Raw genomic sequence first — 27,454 nt, 5'->3', positions numbered from 1 at the left:
CTTCCTTCCTTCCTTCCTTCCTTCCTTCCTTCCTTCCTTCCTTCCTTCCTTCCTTCCTTCCTTCCTTGCCACCACCCCCCCAGCTCTATTTTCACTGGCAGAGGCACCGGAGGCCGGTCCTTTGCCATTTCCAGGGAGGCTCTGTGGGCCAGATCTAATCACCCTGTGAGCCAGATCCAGCCCACGGGCCTTGAGTTTGATACCCCTAATGTAGACAATTATCTATCAACAATATTGGCTTCAGTCAGAGGTGGTATTCAACAGGTTCTGACCAGTTCTGGAGAACTGGTAGCAGAAATTTTGAGTAGTTCAGAGAACCCATAAATTCTGCCTCTGACTGGTCCCACCCCCATCTATTCTCTGCCTCCCTAGCTGATTGAATGGGGAATAGGGATTTTGTAGTAACCTTTCCCTGGAGTGGGGAGGGAATGGGGATTTTACAGTATCCCGCTGCCACACCCACCAAGCCATGCCACGCCCACCAAGCCATGCCACACCCATCAAGCCATGCCATGCCCACCAAGCCACACCCACAGAACTGGTAGTAAAAAAATTTGAATCCCACCACTGGCTTCAGTTTTTTTAGTGTGGTTGCTCCCTATCCCTTCATACTTTATGGTTAGGAGAAAGCTCAAATCATCCTTCCTTCTTTTCTCAGGTGTGAAACTGGGGATCAAAAGTCTCCCTGTACTGCCTTTCCTTTGAGCTCCAGATGAAGCGGAGATTCTACAAACAAGGAAACCTAAGGAGGGAGAGCAGCAGGAGGAGTTGGCATTTAACTGCAGAGCTTCAAGTCTTCCCAACCATAGGTGGCCCAGCGCCAACATTTTAAAGGTCCTGATCTCCTTTTCCTGCCTTTAGACAAAAAGGTATGCCATGTCCTTAATGTGACTTGTGTCCAAATACTTCTTTGCTTTGCTGTTTGGCTCATTCGGCTTTGTTCCACAGAAAGGGCGTGGAACGATGTCCCTTTTGTGACTTGTGGACTTCAACTCCCAGAATTCCCGAGGCATGCTGGCTCACGAATTCTGGGAATCGAAAGTCCACAAGTCATAAAAGGACCTTCGTTCCATATTCCTGCTCTACAGGAAGGAAGCCGAATGAAGCCGCAATTCAGCCGGTTCTATCCGGTTCGGTTGAAACGTTAGCGGTGGCAGCGGGAGGCTCCGCTCACCCGCCTAGATGTCATCACGATCTGTTTTTGACGCTCTGCGCGTGCGAGGAAGGTCATGCACATGCCATGAGGTGGCGTGTGTGCGCTCACATTTGCTAACCGGTAGCGAAGGTAAGTTGATTTCACCCCTGGGTTACGGGATCATTACCTTCCAGTGGCCACAGCAAGCTATTGAACGATGTGTGGTAACATCACTGAAAAGGGTAGCACTGGCCATATTTTGTGTTTTTTAAAACAGGAAGTGAGGGATGAGAGGCCTTTTAACATTCATTCTACAAAAATCCTACGAGCCCTCTTCCTTTGTCCAACCAAGATTTTGAAGGGAATTATGGCGTATTCTGCCATTTTGCTGCCAAGTTTAAGCATCTTCAATTGCTGGGAGGTTATTCTCTGTTTTCACTTTTCTATCAGCTCTTGCATATTTTAAGGTGGCTGCTAATGTGAGCTTTCAACATAGCCTTTCCCATCAAATATTTCATGCTTGGCAGTGCAAGAGATTCTGTGCATCTCAGGAAATCCCACAGGAAGGGATGGGATGGAGCATCAACCTGTGAACCTCTTCGGCAAGCTTCTACGTGGGTTTGATACAGGGGTGGGTTTCAACCGGTTCGCACCAGTCCCTGCGATCCGGTTGGTCGCCGAACCCAGAAGTAAGTAACTTCCGGGAACAGCGAAGCCCCCCCCCCCCCGCGCCCGCGTGTGCCCGCACACCCGCGCCCGCTCCTTACCCGGTTTTTACGAATTCTGCACTTTCCACGCATGCGCAGAACGCATACAGCGCCTGCGTGATCCTCCAGGAGCAGCTGGAGCATTGCGCAGACGCTAGTACACATGCATGCGCCACGTGCGTGCACGCGCACGCCGCGTGCGTGCACGATGACGCCGCCGGCCTCCAACCGATCCGGTTGGAACGGGGCGAGAAACCCACCCCTGGTTTGATACTACCCTGTTTCCCTGAAAATAAGACCTCCCCGGATAATAATAAGTCCAATCGGGTTTTTGAGCGCATGCACCAACAGAAGCCCTCCCCTGAAAATAAGCCCTCCCTGAAAATATTGCAACACAGCAGCAGCCATGAGGTGACCACACTCGCCGCCTCCTGCACCTCAAAAATAATAAGACCTCTCTGAAAATAAGGCCAAGCGCTTATTTCAGGGGTCAAAAGAAAATAAGACCCTGTCTTATTTTTGGTGAAACACGGTATTGTATCCCAAAGTAGTAGAACAGGGAGAAAAAGATAGAGAAAAGTGCAGCTTGATAATAGAACATGGATTTTGAATGAAGAAAGTCTTTAAATCAGTCCTTGGCTTCTCCAGACAGAAATGGAGGGTAAAAGCAATTCTATGTACAGCCATGACCGTTCAATTCCGATAAAATCGAGATAGGTGAATTAGTGGTGTTAATTAACACAAGTGCAGGTTGTCCTCAGCTTAACAACCACCGTTGAGCACAAAATTTCTGTTGTTAAGCAAGGCAGTTGTTAAGTGAGTTTTACTTAACTAAGTAAAGTAAAGCGAATTTACTTAACTAAGTAAAGTAAAGCGACACTAAGCGAATCATTGCGGTTGTTAAACGAATCTGGCTTTCCTCCAAATTGCTTTGCTTGTTGGAAGTTCATTGAGAAAGGTTAACAAAAGGTGATCACCTGACCCTGGAATAATGCAACTGCCATAAAAACATGCTAGTTGCCAAGGGCCCAAATTTTGATCATGTGACCATGGGGATGCTGCCATGGTCGCAAATTAGTCATAAGTGACTTTTTTCAGTGGCGTTATAACTGTGGTCACTAAATGAACTATTGTAGATTGAGAACTACCTGTAGCCTTTCTATGTGGGTATCAGCTGATCTTTCTGCTTTCAAGAACTGAGACATGAATTATTTCCACCAGTAATTGCAGCAGCAGTAATTTGAATCCTGAGGAGTCAGTTGTACCTCCAGCGAGGGAAGGCAGGTTAGATTTAATGTGTATAAATGATTCCATTCATTCCCGAGCGAGGCAACAAATTAATATCTTTGGAGTTCTCGTAGCACGATGTAGAACAGGGGCATCAAACTTGATTTCATTGAGGGCTGCATCAGGGTTGTGTTCGACTTTGGAGGGGCGGGGGGGGGCGAAGGTGGCCGTGGCCAATTTGACATCACTCGTGTTGGGGGCGCCTGTGTGTGCCTGCGAACTCTGCCAGCAAAAACGGACTCCCGATCTCCATTTTCCGCTGCGATGGCATTCTGCAACCCTCTGCCAGTGAAAACGGAGCTTGGGAGGGCCACACGCAATCTTGAGCGCTCCGTTTTCAGCTGCGACGGCCTCTTGCAACTCTTTGCCAGCGGAAACAGAGTTCGAGAGGGCCTCCCAAGCTCTGTTTTCGCTGGCAGAGGCACCCCTGGCTGGTCGTTCGCTGTTTTCAGGGCGGCTCCATGGGCCAGATCTAAGCACCCAGTGGGTCAGATCCATCCCACGGGTCTTGAGTTTGACACCCCTGATGTAGAACAGTCCTACCCCTTTGTGATTTTGTGGTGGTATCACACCTAATGTGTCTTACCTCACTTGTGTTTCCTTTTTTTTTTTAAATCAACCAAGGTGAGCTAGAGATATGCTTCCAAAACTTAACATTTCCTACCAACAATTCCTGGGCTCGCTTTGTGGTTGATCCTTCATTTGAAAACCTTGGCTGAAAGGCGATGTAATTATCCTTTGAGTTGGAACGCAGTTAGAAATGCTGATTGCGGTCGACATTGGAAAACTCAAGGCCTGTTCTTTCTAAAGCTTTCATTTCTTTTAACCATTTGCATCAGCAGCAGTTTTCCGTCTTGGCAGATAATATATTTATGCTGGGAACTCTCTCTTCCTCTGCACAATCACCTTTTTTTCCCTTTGCACAAGTGATTCTGCGCAAGAGAGTTGCACTCCGGGGAGTAGCTGTTTACTGTATGAAGAATCCATAACGTTGCGAGGGGTTGCTTGAGATCCCAAGAGTTTTCTGCGGGTTCTCAGGATTTGACAGACAGCTGATTTCACCCCCTCCCCCAACTCTTTTTTTGTAAACAACCAGATTCAAAGGAAGCAAGACAGGGGTGGGTTTCAACTGGCATTACTGCTGGTTCACTCGCGAACTTTACGCACATGTGCATGCACAGTTCAATGGGAATTGTGCTGCGCCTGCACAGAACTAAAAAAAAAAAGATGGCAGAGCCAATGGCACCAACTGGGGAACCGGTTTGGGGGCATGGCCAGCCTGGGTTGCTGCCAGTTCTGCGACCCAGGACGGCATACCACTACCAGTTTGGCCGAACTGGGCCGAACTAGTAGGAACCCACTGCTGAAGCAAGTGGTTTGTGTTCTGTATTTATTTACACTTTTCCTGGATGCATTCTTTAGCAAACTTAGCATGGTTATTTGTTCTTCCCCCCCCCCCCTCCATCTGGTAATGAACGCAGACACAGGCTTAGCTGTTTGCCACTTTATTCACAGCAATTATAATCCTTTTGGCTGAAAGCCCAAACATGACTCACTGGCAAGACATTGGCAGCAACCCAGACTCCAACAGACACGGGAACACAAGGCAGACCAGACAAGGAGTTCTCCAGATTAGTACGAACGGTTGTGTCCTGCAAAAGGACTCCTCCCAAAGTCTCTTCTTATATACTCTCTTGGGAGGGGCCAAGCCACAACCACCTGGGCTTGATTATCTCTTATGAGTCTGTCTCCGTAACTGCTGCCTCCGTTTCTCCGCCCTCCGTTGCCTAGCATCAGGGACAAACTCCCTTTGATCTTCCCCACTGCTCCATGCCTCAGGCGCCTCCTGGTGGCCAACCAGCCTCTCTGGTCCCTGCTCTGAGTCTGAACCCTGCCCAGGGTCCTCCACATCTTCCATAGCAGACTCATAGGGGTCCTCGCTATCGGAGTCCATCGGCAGCTCCAACGGCTCCTGCTGAGCCACAACAGTTATTTATGGCTAGAGATGCTAAACTTCAGTCTTTCTATCTCTCCCTCCCTATTTTAAAATAGGTTTAGCCACTGATTTTTCTTTGCTTCGTTTTTGTTACTTATACTTGTAGCTTTAGTGTTTTCAGCCTGGTTACGTAGCTGTATGGATTAACATACAGCATATGTGTTGCACAATGCCTGTTTCCTAATTTGAGGTTAAATACAGGTAGCCCTCAACTTACCACCACAATTGAGCCCAGAATTTTTGTTGCTAAGAGAGACAGTTTGTGAGTGAGTTTGGGGCACATTTTATGACCTTTCTAGCCAAAGTTGTTAAGTGACTAACTGCAGTTGTTGAAATAGTGACACAGTTATTAAGTGAATCAGGCTTCTCCGTGAACTTTGCTCATCAGAAGGTTGCAAAAGGGGATCGCGTGACCCTGGGACACTGCAACCGTCATAAATGTGAGTCGGTCGGCAAGCGTCTGAATTTTGATCATGTGGTCACGGGGATGCTGCAACAGTCGTAAGGGTGAAAAGTGGTCATAAATCACTTTTTCGGTGACGTTGTGACTTTGAACAGTCAACTAAGCGAACTGTTCTAAATCAAGGATTACCTGTAAGGGCTTATAGATCTTGGTATAAATTTCCTCTATCAGTTTTTCCAGCTGTTGCTTTTCTCTGGATGGTAAATCTTTGATTTTCTGTCCTGGGACGGGAGGAATAAACTCCCCAGAATGGACCATATTCTGTGGTTTACCTTCCTCTTTGAATCTAGAGCACTTTTGTTTTTCCAGATTATGCCCAACAGTGGTTTTCAGCAAATGTCGTCAGATTTAGTTTCAAATCACCAAATCCTCCTCCTCCTCCTCCTCCTCCTATCTCTTCTTCTTCCCCTCCTCCTCCCCCTTCCTCCTCCTCCTTCTTCCTCCTCCTCTTCATTCTCCTTCTCCTTCCTCTTCTCCTTCTCCTCTTCCTCCTCTTCCTTCTCCTTCTCCTTCTCTTGCTCCTCCTTCTCCTTCTTCTTGTCTTCTTCTTCTGCCTGCTTCTCCTCCCAACTTGGGGCACAGGTTTTGGGGGATGCTCCCAGATTTCCCACAGCCTTGAATGGTGTGATGGGAACTAGGAAAACTGGAAAGCATCACCTCTCCATTAAAGTTCAACGTGAATTGAGTGATGACCCTTCCTTTCTCTCTTGTGGAAATGCTGTTAGGGGCTAACCGTTCCCTAATCTCTTTTTCTCTTATTACCTATCTAGTCCATAGCTTTGTTTCCAAGTTTATGTGGATATATGAATGGCTGGCAGGGAACTATGGCTGAATGCTGGTTATCATATTAGGTGTAGGGGAGAAATACATTTTATTCATATTATCATGCACATTTACTCAAGTTCACCTTTTCTAATTCATATGCAAGGTAAACCCACTAATATTTCCAGTTCACTAAATCATTTTCTGCTACAAATGAGTATGTCAGGGAAAAGTGCGAAGAAAATGCATTAATTTTAGGGGGGGAAAACCCACGCTACAAGTATATTTTAGGCAAAATTTATATCAGTTGCATACATTAGAAGATACATTCACGGTATGAGCATAAATAGTCGCGATGTGAGATGGGCGGCCCAATATAAATTGTTTAAATAAATGCATTCTCATGCCATTCTTTTTGCTAGAAATATTCTGCAGTTGGTATAGTCAATGTAACGTAAAAAAAAATGTGAAAGGAAGAGAAACGTGAACAGAAGATTCTTTGTAATACTTCTGATCTGATTTGGGAGATTTGTTTTAGAATATACAACAGCGCGAACACAGCACCTGTCTATGGCTCATTAAAGCAGCTATGTCTTTTCATAATGTTGCATGTCTGCCTGCGGCTGCTGCTGTGTGCTTCTGAAGAGAGATAAGTGCTTCAATGAATCAGAGACAGGTGCACCATTCCTTCGTTTGCATTTTCCAAAGCTCTTCTGAAAAAATAAAATAAAATTGGAATCATTGCACCTGTACTTCATCCTGAAAGAGGAACAAGCAGATTTTTAAGAGAGTGATTTAGTGCCTTGGCCCTTCAGTGGAAACTCAGATGCAAATCATTTCATTTTCTAATGGAGGGATGTTTCTTAGCACAGTTCGCATATTATTAACGGAGTATCCACTTTTCTTAATAATTGATTCTGCCTTGATAACTTTTGCAGAGCGATGACTATGTAGATCTCCGTGAATGCTCTGGTTCCATTACATATCATAGTTTTAATATCTTCCATTTTGGGAACAATATTCAATTTCTTTTATCCTAAGCATGATACTCATTCAACCAGATGGGAGAAAAGGCTCCTTTTGCTGTTTCGATAATGATAGGCATATACATTGAATAAATAACAATAATAAAACAATAACCTACTAATTAAATTTCACCTTCAAAAGTCACAACTATAGAATCGTTTCATCCAGCAGTCACAGTGTACAGTTTATTCTTTTAGAACCTTTAAAGCATTAAATGTAAGATCTTCCATAGGCTGTAGGTACCGTAGTTTTCCAGAGTATAAGATGCATCAGGATTTTGAAGAGGCACATATTTTAAAAAAAGTTTTGCACTCTGCAGACCTCCCCCAAAAGGCCTGTTTTTTTGTGAAAATGGGTCCATTTTTTGTAAAAAAAAAAAAAGAAGAAAAAAAAGGCATGCATAGCCTTTAGGAGGCTTATAGAGTGCTCTTGGGGGCTGGGGGGGCAAAAATGAGCAAAAAACAGCCCATTTTTTGCTCACTTTTGCCCTCCACCGCCCCCAAAAGCATTCTGAAAGCCTCCTAAAGGCTATGCATGGCCATTTTTACAAAGGCCATTTTTGGCATTTTGGGAGGCCAAAAATGCTGTATTCAGCATATAAGACGCACCCAGAATTTCACTCTCTTTTCTGAGTGAAAAAGGTTTGTCTTACACTCTGAAAAAATATGGTATGTATTAGCAAGTGTGAAAAGTCATATGCTTACTGATAGTTATTCAGAAATCATTTGCAGGCAGTTATGTGCTGAACAAAATGTAAGGGCAGGCTGTTGTCTGCTAAAAATAGCTTTTAGAGGATGCAACACCCCCCCTTTCAATCTCTGACGGGCTGTGGAGGCAAAGTAAGAGATATTTGTGCATTGCTTGTGAAAAGGTTCTTGCTTAACCATAGCGCTGTGAATAAATGGAAATGGTGCCTGTTTCTACATCAGCAGATGCTGGTGCTGTTTAAGAGAACAGAATGCTCTATTTGGCCAAATGCACAGGTGGCGTTCAGCTAGTTCTGATAGAACCGGTAGTGGAAATTTTGAGTAGTTCAGAGAACCGGCAAATAGGCTGACCCCACCCCGGCTGCCCCCCAGGCTCCCATCTGATCTTTTTTTGTTGCCCTGAACAGGAGGGTTCCACCACAAAACCGCGATGCCCTTATCCGCGCCGACATAAGTGCGGAGGCAAATCCGCGGCGTCCGAAGCGCTAAGAAAAAAACGACCCTACCGCCGCGACAACAGTGTGGTGACAGAAGGGCGTTCTACATGCTTCGTTCTTTGCCTCCAAAGGTAGCCCTCCTCCTCCAGCTGACAGCGGCAGCGGGCACGGGGCAAAGCGGGCTGGAAGGATTTATGCTCCTTGCAGACAGCTGGACAATTATACTATATGCAAGGAGTATAAATCCTTCCAGTCCCCACCATCCAGTCAGAGCTAAAGAAGATTCTTGGATGAGAAGCGAAACGTCTTCAAAGAAAAACCAGAAAGTCCAGTAGCTTCTTGAAAAAGCACCTTTGAGACACCTGGATAACTGAGAATCTCCACAGATGTTCATTAGTGTCTGGACCTGTCCTGTTTGGTTGCTGTACCAGACCAGACAGTTATGGAAGTTAACAATAATTTGTCTCAATAATTCCTCTGTAAAACTGTATCAACAACTCCTGGGGCAGCTTGAACCCCTTGAGTTGATTCAGGAAGAATATAAGGTATTATTTCCCTGTAGTCAACATACAGACTTTAAAAATTGCCCCTGGCAAAGATCATAGGGCTGTCTTCGCAAATCAATGAGCAACTTGCCCAGTTTTGTGAATAACTACCAACCACCGGTGCACACGGCTGAGGCATATGTGAGGAAGGGGAACAGATACACATATTTGTACCTGTGAATTCAAGTACCGTATTTTTGGGAGTATAAGATGCACCAAGATTTTGAAGAGGCAAATTAAAAAAAAAACATTTTTGCACTCTGCAGACCTCCCAAAAATGGCCCATTTTTCATGAAAACGGGCCCATTTTTTGTCAAAAAAGGGCATGCATAGCCTTTAGGAGGCTCATGGAGTGCTCCTAGGGGGCTGGGGGGGGTTGAAATGAAAAACAGGCCATTTTTTGCTCATTTTTGCCCTCCACAACCCCCAGGAGCACCCTGGAAGCCTCCTAAAGGCTATACACAGCCATATTTGCAAAGGGGGTGGGGTTTCGGGAGGCCAGTGTATAATACGCACCCAGATTATCACCCTCTATTTTGAAGGGAAAAGGTACATCTTATACTCCAAAAAATATGATATTTGTTTTAGAAATGTAGAAATGAAAGGAATTCCACGTGCATAATAACTATTCAGATATGCTTGATTAATTATGGTGGAAAGATGTGGCCCAGGGACATGTCCTGGGCATATGACGGTGCATGATACATCCATCTTGCTCATGTGTCAAGTTAACCATTGTCAAGTAAGAAAACTAAAGAAGAAATAGTTATCCAATATTTAAATAGAAATACCGCATAATAGAGCTGTGCAGTGCTTTATATTCAGTCTTCAAATCAGTGGTAGGATTCAATTTTTTTACTACCGGTTCTGTGGGCGTGGCTTGGCGTGCATGATGTGGCTTGGTGGGTGTGGCTTGATGGGCATGGCAAGGAAAGGATACTGCAAAATCCCCATTTTCTCCCAATCAGCTAGGACTTGGGAGGCAGAGAATAGATGGGGGCGGGGCCAGTCAGAGGCGGTATTTGCCGGTTCTCCAAACTACTCAAAATTTCCGCTACCGGTTCTCCAGAACTGGTCAGAACCTGCTGCTTCAAATGCCTCAGAGCTTGTGGAAGATCACCATGGAACTTCTGAAACTTCTTAAAGCAGCCATGTCTTTTCCTGAGGTTGCTGAAGAATTTCACAGTGCTGAAATTCTGTACATCTCAACAGAATGAAGAAGGATATTACAGATCGATTCAGTCTGTATTCTAGCATGTTGTTCCTTATCTGCTTTTACTCTAAGCTGAAAAATCCATTTTGTACTGGACTGTCTACAGAGCATGGCAAAAAAATAAATTAAAGCCAAGATGATGCCTACAATTAAATGCTCAAACTCCATCAATCTTTTTTATCCATTTTTTTTACCTACAGATACCTCTAATCTGGTAACTTTGCTGTAATTAAGCATGTTAAGTGGTACCTAGGTAGAAGGTAGTCTGGGAGGCTGGATAGAAACTAAAATACCATAATTAATAATTGATAAATCATATTAGAGGTTTCCCACACAGCTTGTATCTGTGTGGAAGAAGTGAAAAACTCAATTGTGGGTTTCAAAGTTGAGAAGAATTAAAGTCTTAGCTATGTGAATTGGAAAAATTCACATAGAGCTGAGATTACACAGTTTAACCATGTCTATATATCAAACTTCTGATGTTTATGATGTGTCCTTGCCAGTTGAGTATACTTTAACATCAATTGTGTGAATGACTGATTGAAAACATAGCAATAATAATGATCATCATCCTGCAAAAAGGAAATAAAATAAATTCGATAGTAAAAGCATTTATTTGCTTCGTTGCAGAGCTGTTGCAATATGTTCATTCTATGCTTTGTTTTTTTAAACATTGATTATGCGGCATCAATTTGTTGTTGACTCTCAGCAATTGCATACAGGAATCGGTCCATTTTTCTGTTGTTCCACTTGAATGTACATGGTTAGGAATCCATGTAGGCGTTTCAGTAGGAAATTGTAAGTACGGGGCCACATTATCTTTTCTCATCCATTCATCTATTTAGCCACAGCCAGTGCACTTTCCCTTACACTGGGATTCTGATTAGGTTACTTGAGATATTATCCAGATTCACAGTTTCAAAGAAAATTGAGCAAAATAAGCTGCTTGTTTTCATAGAAGACAGTCAACACCATGGTGGAACTAAAGAAAATCAGACTTACGAAAAATCCTCAGCTCCAAACCCTAGGAACTTCCAGGACTATAGCAAGACTTACCATATTTTTCAGAGTATAAGACACACCTTTTCCCCCTCAAAAAAGAGGGTGAAAATCTGGGTGCGTCTTATACACTGAATACAGTATTTTTGGACTCCTGAAACCCTGGCCCCTTTGCAAAAATGGCCATGCATAGCCTTTAGGAGGTTTCCAGAGTGCTTCTGGGGGCTGGGGAGGGAAGAAATGAGCGAAAAATGGGCCAGTTTTTGCTCGTTTTTGCCTCTCCAGCCCCCAGGAGCACTCTATAAGCCTCCTAAAGGCTAGCATGCACCTTTTTTGATGAAAAATGGGCCATTTTTGGGAGGTCTGCAGAGTCCAAAACCTTTTTTTTTTAATTGCCTCTTCAAAATCTTGGTGCATCTTATACTCCGAAAAATATGGTATTTAAAAAAAAAACCCAGAAGAAAATAATGATTACCAGATGGATGGATGTACAGCATGAATGGAACTTATAATGCCCTGGTGTTCTTGGTATTCTCTGAGCTTGATTGTTTGCTTGCAGATGTTTCATTACCTGAGGAGGTAACATCATCTGTGCTAGTGAGTGTGGAGTTTGCTCCCTATGTATGTACAGTGTCAGCATTCCAAGTATCATGCAGAATTAAATCAGAGTCCAAGGCAAAACGATCCTTTTTGTTCCAATTTAATAAGACAGACATCTTAGGCACATCTGTGTTAATCCCAATACTGGAAATGACATCAGAATTCCACCCAGTTAAAAGTTCATGATCTTGTCCCCACACCCACAATCCATCACATGGTCCAATCTTCTTCCACGCTGGCATCCACGCCCTGCTTCTTCCGGCCAGGTGTGAAAGTGTGGAGACAAAGGATGACCTTGGCTTCTAGCAAAGAATGAAAACTATACATTCCACAATCTCACTCCTGTCTATTCCCCCCTCCCATTGACTATACTTAAAGAAACAGCGTAATGAAATAAGAGAAAGTGTGGCAGGCCAAAATTCTAAAAGGAATATAAATGCAGGCCTGACATACAGTAGCTTTTCTGCTAGCGTCATGGAGTTGTGCCATATTTATTAATGCAGTCAATCATGATTTACGATTCTGGGAGTGTGTGCATTAACAGAAATAAAAGTGTCAACATCAAAGACAAAATATAACACTAATTTGTGGAAACACAATTACACACCTAGCCAAGGTTGGGCATCTCAAGCACCTACTTTCATTGGCTCTGTTATCTTCTGGCTCAATTGTATGGGAGAAAAATGAGGTCTCCTTGACTCTGCAAAAAAGCTAATAGGGCTGGAGCTCTTGGCACATCTCTGTTGTAGCCCAGAAAAACTACACACACCTGTTTGATGTAGTCAACGTGAGAGATTTTTTGTTAAGCTTTTCTGTTACCGATTTTGGCCTCTGCATTTCTCATGCTGTTCCTCTACTGTTCCTTCAACGCCCTGCACAATTTTGAAAAGTAACTTCTCACGCAATACTAACGAAAGGCCAGATCAATAATTAAGCAACTCTTTTTAAGGTTCCAGACTCTCTCTTTAGCATCTCCTTGCCTGAGATCCTGACAGGATTTAAAAATTCAGTGCGGCCAAACTGCTCTTGGATTGATACCTTCTTGACGTGAAGGATTTTCAATATTTCTGAAGGACATCAGGGTTCAGTAAATTAATGTAGACAGTACATAACCAGGTGGAATTAAGCCCTATCTTTTTTTTTTAGAAAATATCGTATTTTTCGGAGTATAAGACGCACAAGAGTATAAGACGCACCAAGATTTTGAAGAGGCAAATAAAAAAAAGTTTTTGCATTCTGCGGACCTCCCAAAAAAGCTTGTTTTTCGCAAAAACGGACCTGGTTTTTTGTCAAAAAAAGTGCATGCATAGCCTTTAGAAGGCTTATAGAGTGTTTCTGGGGGCTGGGGGCAAAAACGAGCAAAGAAAATGGCCTGTGTTTCACTCATTTTTGCCCTCACCAGCCCCCAGGAGCATTCTGGAAGCCTCCTAAAAGCTATACACGGCCATTTTTGCAAAGTGGGCGGGGTTTCAGGAGGCCAACAATGCTGTATTCAGTGTATAAGATGCACCCAGATTTTCACCCTCTTTTTTGAGGGAAAAAGGTGCTTCTTCTACTCCGAAAAATATGGTACCTTCCCATGTTTCTCCACCAGAGCACCAGAAGAATTTCATTAGTATGTTAGTTGTATTACAGTACAGGATAGCGAAGCGGGCTAACTGAAGACAATTAATGGGGAAAAAAGGTCTATATGAGTCCTCCCTGTATTCACAGCTACAGTTTTCTTGAAATAAAAAATCTGTTTCATCTGGCCAGAGAATCGGATACTTAACCATTTAGGTCTCCCTGCCAATTGCTCCTTCATGAAACGAATTAGCAGGCAAGGCCATCTCCAGGTTTGATGGAAGCGTAATTAAAAATCCTTCTGGTGGGTTTTTAACTATGACATGGATTCTTCTCTTGTAATCAGTGCCTGTCTGCTGAATCAGGGAACTGTCAATTCAATTTTCTACTATTCCCCAATGTTTTATCATTCCAAACCATTATGGTGCTGAGCATGCTGCCCTTTTAATATCCCATGATGGGCTATTCCCTTGATGGCGAACCTATGGCACGCGTACCACAGGTGGCACATGGAGCCATATTTACCAGCTCCAGAGCCCTCAGCTCTGGCACGCATGCAAATGCTGGGCAATTGATTTTTGGCTTTCTGGAATTGAATTGAATTGAATTTATTATATTTCTATGCCGCCCTTTTCCCCGAGAGGACTCAGGGTGGCTCACAACTCAAGTCAGGGGGAGAGGTAGGGGATACAAATAGGGCAAAAAAGACATGGACAGGCAATACCACAATTTAAAAGCAACTCAACAGACACACCATTCGAGCGGGGACAGGAACTCATCAGCCCCAGGCCTGTCGGAACAGCCAGGTCTTGAGGGCTATGCGGAAAGCCTGGAGGGTGGTGAGGGTCCGAATTTCCACGGGGAAATTCGTGAAGGCCGGGGGAGGTGAGCTTTTGCCCTCCCCAAGTTCAGGAAAGCCTCCGGAACCTTGGTAGGGTGAAAATTCCTACCCATGCAGGGGTCACACGCAGATGTGTAGGGTTACAGGTGCATGCACAGGGGGGGCGTTTGCTCATGCGCAGGCGTGGGAGTCGCTTGCACAGGTGGGTGGGCATGTGCACACAGTTTTGGCACATCTTTAGAAAAACTTTAGCCATCACTGGGCTATGCAGTACCAGAAGCAAAATAGAAATGTAAACATGCGCGTCTTGGATTGACTCCTGCCCAGAAGATGTGGTAGTGTTCATGGGGCACTTAGTGGGATCAGCACAAGAGCAACCATTGTGACGAAGCAGTAACCCTGCTACTAAATATGTAACATTGAGATATATTAATATATTACTTCCACTTTAGAGATAGACAACAACAGAAAGGTAGGTTAAATATCTGATCAACTAAAACAAACATTCCGTTGCATAACCTTGCCTGAGCTTGGCATCTATGCAGGATCAGGCCCGTTTCCTATTGAATGAATGACTACTAGAGAAACTAGGTATATAGCTTAGGATTGTCAAGTCAAAACATTTCCCCAAAGGAGGCAGTCCTAAATCCAAGGAAGACTTCTTCTATACTGTTGCTAAGAAAAGAGCATGGAAACCTCCATTAAAGTCACTTGAAGTGTATTTATTTGTTTAACATTTGTGCAGTTAACATTATTCTCTTTTTATAATTGAGGCAATCGAAAGATTCTTTGGGGCATCACACAAAAGACGCTTGATTTCTTTCATGGAAATCTTTCGTTGGCAGTCCTCCTTTATTGTTGCCATTTGCGACAATGGGTGAAAACACCCTATAGTACAGGGATGTCAATTTCATTGAGGGTCGCATCAAGATTGTGTTTCACCTTGGGGGGGGGCGTATGAGTGGGGTAGGTGTGGCCAGCTCAATATCACTTGCGTTGGGGGCACTGGTGGTGGTGGTGGCCCAACCACTCTGCTGGGGAAAACGGGCTCCTGAGTTCCGTTTTCAGCTGCCACGGCCTCCTGTAACCCTCTGCCAGCTAAAATGTGCAGCCTCGCCCTGAGCTCCATTTTCACTGGCAAAGGCACTGCAGGCTGGTCCTTCTCTGTTTCCAGGGTGGCCCCATGGGCCAGATCTAAGCACCCCATGGATCGGATCCGGCCTGTGGGCTTTGAATTTGACACCCCTGCTATAGTTAATTGACTTGAATATTTTTAACTTCCTAGTTAAAGGAAGTTAAATATCCTGCCTAATATTTCTGCGTGGTTGCTCCCAATTTAATTAGGCATTTGAATAATAATTTGCAATTGAGGCACATTTTGTGAGGAACATGTCTTTCACTTTGATTGATTGAAGAGGCTTCTCATTGACTAGAGAAATTCTAAAGCTTCTCATTACATTTCATTCCATTTATCTGAAATCTCTCAAAACTGAACTGTTTGGCATGGATCCCTTGATTTAAAAAGCCTGCAAAGCATGCTAGATAATACGAGATAATGCAACCCCTTCCTAGTTTTATTGAGCATAGATAAGTTGCAGCTGTGGATATGTAGCATAATGTTCATTCATACACACCAGAATATTTCCAATTCTGCATGCCATCTGTCTGATTTCCAGGCCTTTTGATGTGAGCTCATATGGACTAATTTAAGGAACTATGGGCTGCCACATAATATATCCACAAACATTAATTTGATTCAGTAGGATTCAGCCTTCCAGGATGTTTAAATATGTGGCTCCGAATTCAATTTCATAGTAACATTTGCACAGCTGAAACAATGGCAGACGAAATTTCCTATAAGGTGTAAATCAATGACTTCCAAACAGGAAGCATGTAGAGCAGGGGGTGTCAAACTCAAGGCCTGGGGGCCAGATCCGGCCTGTGAGGTGCTTTGATGTCATCTGCGGGGCTACCCTGGAAACAGCGAAGGATCAGCCTGTGGTGCCTCTGCCAGTGAAAACGGAGCTTGGGTGGCTGCGACAGCCTCCTGCAACCCTCTCCAGCGAAAATGGAGCTCGGGAAGCGGCCCTTCCTAGCTGCGTTTTCGCTGGAAGAGGGTTGCAGGAGGCCGTCACAGCTATCCAAGCTCCGTTTTCACTGGCAGGACATTCGGGCCACCACAGGGGCTCCCGACACAAGTGAAGTCGAGTTAGCCACGCCCACTCTGGCCACATCCACCCAAGGTTAAACACAACCCTCAATGAAATCGAGTTTGATACCCCTGTTGTAGAGAGATGAGGTGCCAAGGTGGAGATTGCAAAAAATAAGAAATTATGGAGTGTGTTATTTTGCAAATATACTGAACAAAGCTCAAAGATAATCGGAGCATTGTAAGAACATAGTTTTAATATGAAATGAACATATAGAATGAGACTGAAAAAATATTCAATGCTGAATTAAAAATCAAGCGATTGTTAATATATATATATATATTATAATATATTATAATATATATATATTTAAAGTCACAACCCCTGGTATGCCCAAATATGGGAGGAAGGTCACCCTTCCACTCTCTGTCTTCGGCTCGTCACAAGAGACCATCCAGACAGAAACCCAATATTTTTTACTGTTGCCTTTTTGTTACATTTGTTATATTTATGCTGATAAATAAATAAAGGGAGACTAGTATAGATCTATTTCAAGCTATTTAGCTCTCATCAGCTAGCCATACCCATTCCAATCATCTTTTCGATTCCAAGCATGGGTATGGCTAGCTGATGAGAGCTAAATAGCTTGAAATAGATCTATACTAGTCTCCCTTTATTTATTTATCAGCATAAATATAACACACACACACACACACACACACACACACACACACATACATATATATATATATATATATATATATTAAAAATATAATTTCTTTTGGATAAACTCTGACTGCTGACTGGTAATTTTCCTAGTACACCAAACAAAATTCACTTTTTATAAAGTGGATTTTCTCCAAACTACAGCTTGTTTCTTTTCTTCTTTTCTTTTTTTGCCATGCACGGTTGGTGTTACAAACAAAATACTTCCGTTTTATTAAAGGTAGGAGTTTAATCACGCAATGTGTAGGAGAAAACACTGGAGAAGAAGAGGCAGATATAGATTATCTAAGTCCATTTCTCAGCTTCTTTCTTCAGCTTAAGGTTTAATAGACGTATAACTCGCTTTTCGGTGTAAAATCAACACAATGTAATTAAAAGTACAAACACATTTAAAACAACAGTCAGTCCATAAATAAGATAGCCAGCATAGAAAGTTATTTAGATGTTGAACTGAAGAAACACAAGTGTTTCTTTTGGTTACAAGCTTTCACTGGATGACTTTGGGCCTGTCAGTGTCTCTACTTCACAGGATTGTTATTGTATGGGAGAGGTGTCAAACTCGCAGCCCGCAGCCCAGATGCGTCACACGCTGGTTATGTGAGGGGAAAATGTCACAATATATCACGTGATGACAACATGATGCCACGGGTTTGACACCCCTGTTGTATGGAAAACCGGGGTGAGGGAACAGTACATATGTCCATTCACATGTTTGACAAACAAACCATAAAATATAACAAATGAAGAGGTAGATGAAAGAAGAAATTTTAATTTCAGTCAGCTTGTTCTTGTTAATGTACATAGTATCACACAATCATAGAGTGATAATGTTGGAAGGCAGTCATAAAGCCTCCTTAAAGGTGGTCTTCAGGGTCCTCATGAATATATCCAGTGAAGAGAGACTCACCAGCTGTCTGGGTAACTGTGTCTCCCATCAAACTCTTCATACTGTAAGGATTTTCTATATTTGATTCAATTGTGCCATCTTATAACTTAAATCCATTGTTCTGCGCCTTGTATGCAGGAGTGATGGATGAAATGCCTTAACCATAAATGACGTCCTTCCATATAACAGAAAAACAGAGTTGGGAGGGACCTTCTTCTACTCTTCAGGAAGATTAGATCAGGTACTTCTAATCAGGGGGGATAGAAATCAATGATTTTTTTAAAAAAAAATTAAAAATCAGATTTTTTTTATTTAAATTGATTTTTTTGTATTTTTATTAAATTCTTTTGGAGTAAAAAAAATCTATCTAAAGATAGTTTTCTGTTTAAGATGCATTAATAATTTAGTTTATTCAGCATGAAATGGAGCTTAGTTATGTAGCATGAGGTTGTATGTTCTACAACATAGGGACTGTCGGTGAGTCAACATTGGATCAGAGGAGGAGCCGCTGCGGGACAGAGATGACAGTTGCTCTTTAAAAATTATGATTTAAATCGAGTTGATTTAAATCAAATCCACCCTGTTCTAAATCTTCCTGAAGGCTGGAAGAAGGTCCCTTCCAACTCTGTTATTCTGTTACTTGGAAGGATGTCATTTATGGTTAAGGCATTTCAGAAAGACTAGAACCCCTTACTCAAGCAAGAGACCAATACCATTTGAGACAAATGTTATCTCTTCTTAAAAACACAAGTGTTGAAGCACCTAAAATATCTGGAAGCAAGCTGTTCCATATTTGAAGAGTGCTATCATAATTTTCCCAGTTGCAATGTATGACTGTGAAAGTTGGACCATAAGAAAAGCTGAGCGCCAAAGAATTGAGGCCTTTGAACTATGGTGCTGGAGAAGACTCCTGCGAGTCCCTTGGACTGCAAGACGATCCAACCAGTCAGTCCTAGAAGAGATCCACCCTGACTGCTCTTTAGAAGGCCAGATCCTGAAGATGAAACCCAAATTCTTTGGCCACCTAATCAGAAGGAAGGACTCACTGGAGAAGAGCCTCATGCTGGGAACGATGGAGGGCAAAAGAAGGGGACGACAGAATGAGGTGGCTGGATGGAGTCACTGAAGCAGTCGGCGTGAGCTTAAATGGACTCCAGAGGATGGTAAGGACAGGAAGGCCTGGATGAATGTTGTCCATGGGGTCATGATGGGTCGGACACGACTTCACAACTAACAACCACCATAATCTGCTTTTTTCTTCCCAAAGCTACAACATTCCCACTTCCTTCAGTTTAGTTCCTAGATCTCCGATCATCCTGTTACTTGATTTGAAAACTAATTCGTGTGATGCAGCCAAAAGTTGGTCATATTCAGTTTGCATTGCACTTCTGTTTCATGATTTCTTCCCCAAGTACTTTTGCCAGACATTGATTTTCCCCAGTGTGTTTAATGTATTTGATTTGTGACCCCTAAACACTTACCCTTGCATTTGTCTCTCTTATTCACTTTCCTTCTGCCAATTACATCCCTGCGACCGATAAGATCTCATAGATTAGGCCTCCTCCGTATCCCATCGGCCAGCCAGTGTCGGCTGGCAACTACAAGGAGGAGGGCCTTCTCAGCAGTAGCCCCGACCCTTTGGAACGAGCTCCCCGTGGAGATTCGTACCCTCTCCACCGTCCAAGCCTTCCGCATAGCCTTGAAGAACTGGCTCGCCCGTCAGGCCTGGGGATAGGATAGTTACCCCTCCCGAATGATGAATGTATGTTGCTTGCTATTTTACTACATGTTTCTGTCTTAATGTCTGTATTCCCCCTTCCCAGTTTTTGTGTGAGCCGCCCTGAGTCCCCTCAGGGAAAAGGGCGGCCTACAAATACTAATAAAATTCTAAAAATTCTAAAATTCCTTCTGCTCCTCTTCATCTGTGAACAGAAGCTATCTTCCCAGAGCTCAATCTATAACAAAATACTGTAGCTTTGCAACTCCATGCAATTGCAAAATTGCTTACAGAATTTATCCTGTCTTCATCAAATTCACATTTCGACGAGCAGTTATTCAGTTCCAGGGAGATTCATTTTGTTGCATCTAAGGCAACGTTCGGGACATTTATCTACATTTTGCAAACAGAATTCCTCTAAAATAAGAAATATTTTAGGTATTCCAAAACAAGTGTAATTTTTAATCTTAAGAGTGCATGTTTCCAATCGGTTCTAGATAGGTTGATAGTATTTAAGATTAGCGAGATATTCTGCATTGTGTGGAAGGCTGCTTCGTTAATCAAAATTTTGGAGGATCATTTCACTTTCCATCTATATATCTGTTCTCGGTGGGCTTCTGTTCATTGGCAACACAATTTCTCTGCACTTTCAGGATATTCTGGGGAGTTTGAGGACACAATTCATAAAGAAAATTAGGTCTGGGCTGAATATTTTTTACAGTTTATTTCACAGAACCGATGGAAAGCGATTTCCACAAGTCTCTTCTCACATTTAATGCCAGCAGAGACACTTCACTAAATGGAATAAAGTCTTACAGCTATTGGCATTAATGTTGCAGAACAGATTCATGATTTTGTTTCTCACATGATAATTCTAGCTTCAAAACATAATAGAGTTGGACTGAAATGAACTAAAAAGATTCTAAAAATATGGATCCTAAAAATTAGCATTTAATAGCTAATGCCAATCAACAAAAGAAAAAGGCAAATTGGTGAAGAGAACCATATAATGCCAAGAGTTTCTATATAAGGTGTTGATTGAATATAATTTCAACCCTCTTTATGGATCCGGATATGGTAATTTCTCTTAAGTAGAGAAAGAATATTTATGGACATAAGCGAGGGATATTTATGGACACAAGCTAGGGATTTGTAACAGTATTATCATTTTCTTGAGCAGAAAAAGCTTAAAAAGATGAACTAAAGTTATGCTGGTTTAAATCTCTGTGAACATAAGAACAGCCCTTTACAAGTCACTGCACTAATGCATGACTTGTATAAATCGCGTTAATAATTAATAATATTAGTAATAATTTTAAGAGCTGAAATGTTTTATTTATCCCAGTCATTCCCAAAACAATCCTATAGAATTGGACGCTGTTGTTATTGCTATTTCCTAATTTCAGAATAGAGTTGCAATCACATGAATATGGTTTACTAAGGCTCATTTTGTAAGAGATGTGGTTTACTGTCAGGATCTTATTTTCACTACAGCAATTTGTATTTTCCTACTTTATGTTACCATACTGAATTAAAATTCAGCAGCCACCGTTTTACTAGAGTAATATATCGGTAGTTAAATGAATGAATTGTGATAGAGCGTTACAAGTTTAGATCTCAACTGTAAATTTACTAAGTGTTGTGGCCCAGCAGGAGCCGCTGGAGCTGCCACCAGACTCCGACAGCGAGGGGCCCTATGAGTCGGCTCTGGAGGATGTAGAGGACCCTGGACAGGGTTCCGACTCTAAGCAGGGCGCAGAGAGGCTAGTTGGCCACCAGGAGGCGCCTGAGCCTTGGATCAGTGGGGAGGAGACAAGGGAGAGTGAGCCGGACGCCAGTACTGAGTTGTTCCTGGATGCTCGGCACTGAAGAGCTAATAGGCATCAAGAACAGTTGCGCAGTTACAGGAGGTAATTGCACTCAGCTGGTGGTCATTAGGCTCCTCTCCAGACTATAAAAAGACTGCTTGTGCACATGCCCCTCTTGCAGAAGTCAACACAGGAATTGGTGTCGGAGAACATTATTGTGAGCTTGGTAGACTGGATTGCTGCCAAGCCTTATCTGTGCTGGATTGCTGCCCAAGCTTGTCTGTGCCGGTTTGCTGCCAAGGACCTGTCTGTCTGTGAATTAAATGCTGTAACTTATCTTTGGCTCGGAGTGTGTGCTGGTGTGGGACGAGGGGGGGTCAGAGCACTAAGCGGGCAACAATTGTGGATGTAAGTCGAGGATTACATGTATATCAGTAGCAGTGCGCCCTATCTGAGTAGCTACTCCTTACCCCCAAGAATGAAACCTTATCCTTATAAAAGTGTATGTTGTTATACTAATAGTGAGGGATAAAATAAGGTGGCAAGAAGAAGAGACGACAAACAATATGCTTTTTCCTTTTATTTTTTCTGAAAGAAAAAAAAAAGGAGTCATCAAAGAGACAGACCTGAAAAATGTAAACCTTAATCACCAAGCTGATTACTGTTCTGTGAGTTGGAATTATAGAGCTATGGCAATTATTTTTTGAGAGAACCATCAAATCTAGAATCAGGAACAGATGGCTGTGCACTCTTTGCTTGAAATGATGCACCAAGGGACGACTCATCTCACACACAATCAAAAACTAAAGGTTATATATAATACAGAGAGAGGGAGGGAGGGAGGGAGGGAGAGGGAGAGAGGGAGAGAGAGAGAGAGAGAGAGAGAGCATATAGTACATATAGGTATGAGTTCATTTGCCTTTTCTCCTTCTATGTTGCCCTAGACCAGGGCTGTCAAACTTGCGGCCTATGGACCGGATGTGTCATGCACTGGCCACGCCCACACCCAGTTTAGTGAAGGGGGGAAAGGTCACAATACGTCACGTGACACCAACGTGATGATGTGAATGTCAGGGTTGTAAATAAAAGATCCATTGCAAGCAAAGACTCCGAGGCAGGTAGATTCCCGAAAGAATAGCTTTATTGGAAATATCATATTGGCACATAACGTGAAAACCGACTCTGAAGGGTCCCTTGGTTTTCACCTAATTAAAAGTGAAAGTTTTCCCCAATCCCAAAACAATCAGCCACATGGCCCAATCAAGGCAGCGTCCGCTGATCTGGTGACATCATTCCTCCTTCCTTTTGACTACACAACCCCAGCTATCTCTAATCCCCCCTTCCTATCCCTCAGCTCCGGTGTGGCAACACTGAAGCTCCAAGATGGTTTCAGCCAGACCAGCTTCAGGGTTGACAATGAGTTTGACAGCCCTGCCGTAGTCCTTGATAAAACACTGCATTTTAAGCTTACTTAGATCTTCAAGAGAAAATTATTACCATGTCTCATTAAGAACAGGGACATCACTGGATAAAGATATTAGAAAGGGACTTCTCTAGAATAATAGCTATGTTAGTGGCAAGTTCTAGAGAGGTTTATTCATCACACCAAATCATACCAATAGTTTATTTTCTTTGGCCTATTGTGTTGTATAAGCTAAACTATTATAGCTTTAAAGCTGTGGTTTATTCCATAGTTTCATATGTAAATCTAGCTATTGTGGCTTGTTTAACAAATAACGGATGACACAATCCATGATTAGTACAGCATGTGAGTTCAGTTTCTATCCATAGTTTGCTCAATTCTGCCTCACACATCTTTCTATGGCTTATTTTAAGAGAGAAAGGCCAATAGAAATTTGACTAATTTGGTTGAGAAATCCATCTTAGTGAATCTGGTTTGTAGTTTATTTGTTTTCTGTCCTTTCCCAGTGAGAAATGCCGTACCAGGCTAGCTACAACATTATAGAAATCAAATTAGTAGAGGAATGTTATAAATAATGTGGTACCACAGTGGAGTTAAAAAAAATAAAATGTTAGTAAAATTATGAAACAGTTTATTTTAATAATCTTTAGTGACCATCTAAAGGCTGGTAGAAGATGGTTTTTAATGGAAAAGAGCTTCAGATTGTCACTGAAAAATCTCTGCACTGTTGGACCCAATCTATATCATTGCCAGTATCTTTCAAGTAGTGTTTTCTTAGGGTTAGGGTTAGTTCTCTGTGTGAATGGTCTTTGGAATAACATAATGTTGATGGGACTTTCAAGTTTCAAACCAGAACATTAGATGTAGACCAAAAAGGGAAAGGAAAGGAAAGAAGAGAAAAAAAGAAAAGAGCCAGTTTGATGCAATAGGTAAAGTTCTATACTAAAAATTGGGATATTATGAGTTCTAGTCCTCTCTTAGGCCTGAAAGCAGCTGGGTGACTTTACACCAATTATTCTCTTTCAGCCCAACCCACCTCACAGGGTTGTCGTCAACGGTGAGATTCTTTTTTTACTACCGATTCTGTGGGTGTGGCTTAGTGGGCGTGGCTTGGTGGGCGTGGAAGGGGAAGTACACTGTAAAATCTCCATTCCATCCCCACTCCAGGGGATGGATGCTGTAAAATCCCCATTCCCTCTCAATCAGCTGGGACTCGGGAAGCAAAGAATAGATAGGGGGCGGGGCCAGCCAGAGGTGGCATTTACCGGTTCTCCGAACTACTCAAAATTTCCGCTACCAGTTCTCCAGAACTGGTCAGAACCTGCTGAATACCACCTCTGGTTGTCGTGGAGAAAAGAGGAAGAGGGACATTATGTCTATCACCTTGAGTGGTACAAATGAATGTGGGATATAAATTTAATAAAGGAAGGGATGGATGCTAAATTATTGTGGTGAGAATAAGCCCTATATGCTACATGAAGTGGTTTTGAGAGATCATTTCAATAAGTCCCTTATTGGCAGAAGCAATATGCAATCCAAAACTGAACAATAGCAGTTAATAGCAATAGCAGTTAGACTTATATACCGCTTCATAGGGCTTTCAGCCCTCTCTAAGCGGTTTACAGAGTCAGCATATTGCCCCCAACAACAATCCGGGTCCTCATTTTACCCACCTCGGAAGGATGGAAGGCTGAGTCAACCCTGAGCCAGTGAGATTTGAACAGCCGAACTGCAGAACTGCAATCAGCTGAAGTAGCCTGCAGTGCTGCATTTAACCACTGCGCCACCTTGGTCAGTCCATAAACCATCTGTTATTCCACGCTGGTGACTTTATACTGAGATATCCTCAACTTGGGTTTCAGGTGGATGCAGGCGCTGAACTAAAAGATCTCAGTGACATGTTAAAAAATTTCCTCAGGATTGAAATGAGATCTTTCTAGCCATCTATTTGCATTGTTCAGTGAATAATTGCACAGGATGCCTCCATTCCTAGCAATAACTGTGAGAGATAAACATACTGGGGGGATTTGACAGGGTTTGACAGGTTTAGTCTAAAAGAAGGCAATGGAAGCTCAAGTGAAAATGGATGTAGGATGAACAATAACACATCTTTGAGGAAACATGTGAGTAGTGAAGTCAAATCTCAGATTATAATGACCTCGCCAAGATTTGATGCCAAGCTAGTGTGAGGACATTTACAGCATCTGAATTCCACTTGTTCCTTTTTATTGCAAGATGTGGGCGGGTGCTGTTGTCCTTAGCAACCACTATATGGAATAGATTAGCTAACTTGGCTGGCTGTTGGAAGGATGGAATGATAATTAAGAGCTTAGTTAAGCAGCCCTCTATTTTTAATCCTGCTACCTACCTACTGTATGATTCGTATCTCGATAAATAAATATTGGTATTTCTGTCCAGAAATATGAAACACTTGTTTAAATCTTCTGTAGGCCTTAGATCTATCTCGATATAATCTTTGCTAGAATTGTATTCTATAGTATGCTATATATTCTGAGACTATTGCAGTTTCAGAATATTTGGAAATACCCTGTTTCCCTCGAAATAAGACCTCCCCGGGTAATAAGCCCAATCAAGCTTTTGAGCGCATGCGCTAAAATAAGCCCTCCTCTGAAAATAAGCCCTCCCTGAAAATATTGCAACACAGCAGCAGCCATGAGGTGACCTTGCTCGCTGCCTCCTGCATCTCAAAAATAAGACCTCCCTGAACATAAGGCCAAGTGCTTATTCTGGGGGGGGAGAAAATAAGACGCTGTCTTATTTTTGGGAAAACACAGTCTATTTTGTTGTTTCTTTACCCTGCTGGGGAAAAGAAGCAGTAAACTCAGAAATAGTTATGTGTATATCACCATTTAAAAAAATCATGTAAATGACGATGGAAAATTTTGATTAGGAGTCGCTCAGAGTTTGTTATATGATGGGTGACTATATAAATGTTTTAAATAAAATAAATAAATATCTCTTATTTTCTTATCAATTAAAGTATCACACTTTAGACATATAGATGAGCATGTAGAATTATGTGTAAAGTTCTGCTACAGGCATGATGTTTTAGCAATGCTTTAGCAATGCACAGGTTTTGGAGGGCAGGGTGTGTATATCTACATGCATAATGTTGTGAAACTATTATACATGTGAAGTTGATTATCTGGCTATGTGTTGGGAAGGATATCTTGGCCTTTCCCAGTGTGAAAAATTGAATGTTTTCATTTTGGTTATCCAACAAAATGTTATTCATCATGCATAGCGGTAAATGTTACTTGACTGACTCATTATGTAGATCATAAAGAAGAAATGGACATCAGAAACCAGAATGAAGGCACTCAGCAAAGCTTTGTTGATTAATTCAACAATGCTTATCTAGAAAAATTGAATGGGATCACCCACCATAGCCAATTAGCTGCGCCCACCTCACTGTGGCCCAGTTTCCACCGCCAACTCACTGCAGCTAAGTCACCAACGCCAACTAGCTGTGAGACAATTTGCCATGGCCAACTTGCCACGAGACAACTCACCGCAGGACAATTCAACAATTCAATTATTTAAAGTAAATAAAAAATATTTTAATCTTTGTCATTCACATTTCATTTTGTCCCTCCTTTTGCATTCCTTTTTTTAATGATTCTATTTCACCATTTCTTTGATATTAGTATAACTCTTGTCTCACGGCAAGTTGGACCTGATGAATTTTCCATGGCGAGTTGGCTGTGGAGGAGTTGGCCATGATGAGTTGTCATAGACCCAACTAGAGCGAGTTGGCTGTGGAGGAGTTGGCCATGATGAGTTGTCATAGACCCAAAGAATTCTCTTCCCTGTCAGCTTGTGCTAAGTACAAACAACAGAAGAGGTCAAGCCATTACAAAACCACCCACAATCTGCTATCTTTGTTGAGCAACTTTTACAGCCATTTATTTTCTCTCATTTGTCCCCCATCTACAAGGGGTTACTTAGATTGCTTTGGGGAAAATAAGTTAGGAACCAAGATGCAGAGTTTGGGCATAACTAAGGGGAAGTTATGTATTAGAAGGATTAGCAGCATTGTTAAGTGTCTAGCAGTGATTAGGCATCTAGTTAAAGCAAAAGCAGGAAATAATTATCTAAAGAAGTGTGTTACTATTAGACTCACAGAAAACACAAAAAAACAGTAAAGAGCGGGGAAAACAAGGAAGATGCTAGCTTGACTAAGAATGTCTTAAGTCAGCTAATTAAAAGTGCAGTTCATTCACAGATTATATTAATAATCAGTAACTGCAAATGTGCATAATCCTTAGAATTTAAAAAACTGGGATTTCTCAGTCCACCCTGAATTATATACAGAAAACAGGAATAATGTCAACATGGCAACTCGCAAATACTTCTCTTTCATATAACCTTTACTACATAGGGACAGATAGTAAGAAGGTATAAAAATACTTCCCAGATTCAACCATTCCATTTTAATTATG

At 42.3% G+C, this 27,454-nt stretch overlaps 1 protein-coding gene across 7 annotated transcripts in view; it reads left to right on the top strand.

The window, feature by feature from the left end:
- MAPK10 (mitogen-activated protein kinase 10) overlaps nucleotides 1-27,454 on the top strand; it is a 257,681-nt gene that overhangs the window by 49,221 nt on the left and 181,006 nt on the right. For all 7 annotated transcript variants that reach the window (XM_087724063.1, XM_087724067.1, XM_087724062.1 and 4 more), the window contains exon 2: nucleotides 659-869. The gene's annotated coding sequence lies outside the window, so the exon portion shown is untranslated. The remainder of the gene's footprint in view (nucleotides 1-658; nucleotides 870-27,454) is intronic.

This window comes from Thamnophis sirtalis, unplaced genomic scaffold (genome assembly GCF_051295495.1).
Source record: "Thamnophis sirtalis isolate CommonGarterSnake01/CBP01778 unplaced genomic scaffold, rThaSir2_p1.2 scaffold_10, whole genome shotgun sequence".
Lineage (NCBI taxonomy): Eukaryota > Metazoa > Chordata > Lepidosauria > Squamata > Natricidae > Thamnophis > Thamnophis sirtalis.
Note: the sequence above shows the minus strand (reverse complement) of the source record. Positions and strands in the feature narration are given on the sequence as shown.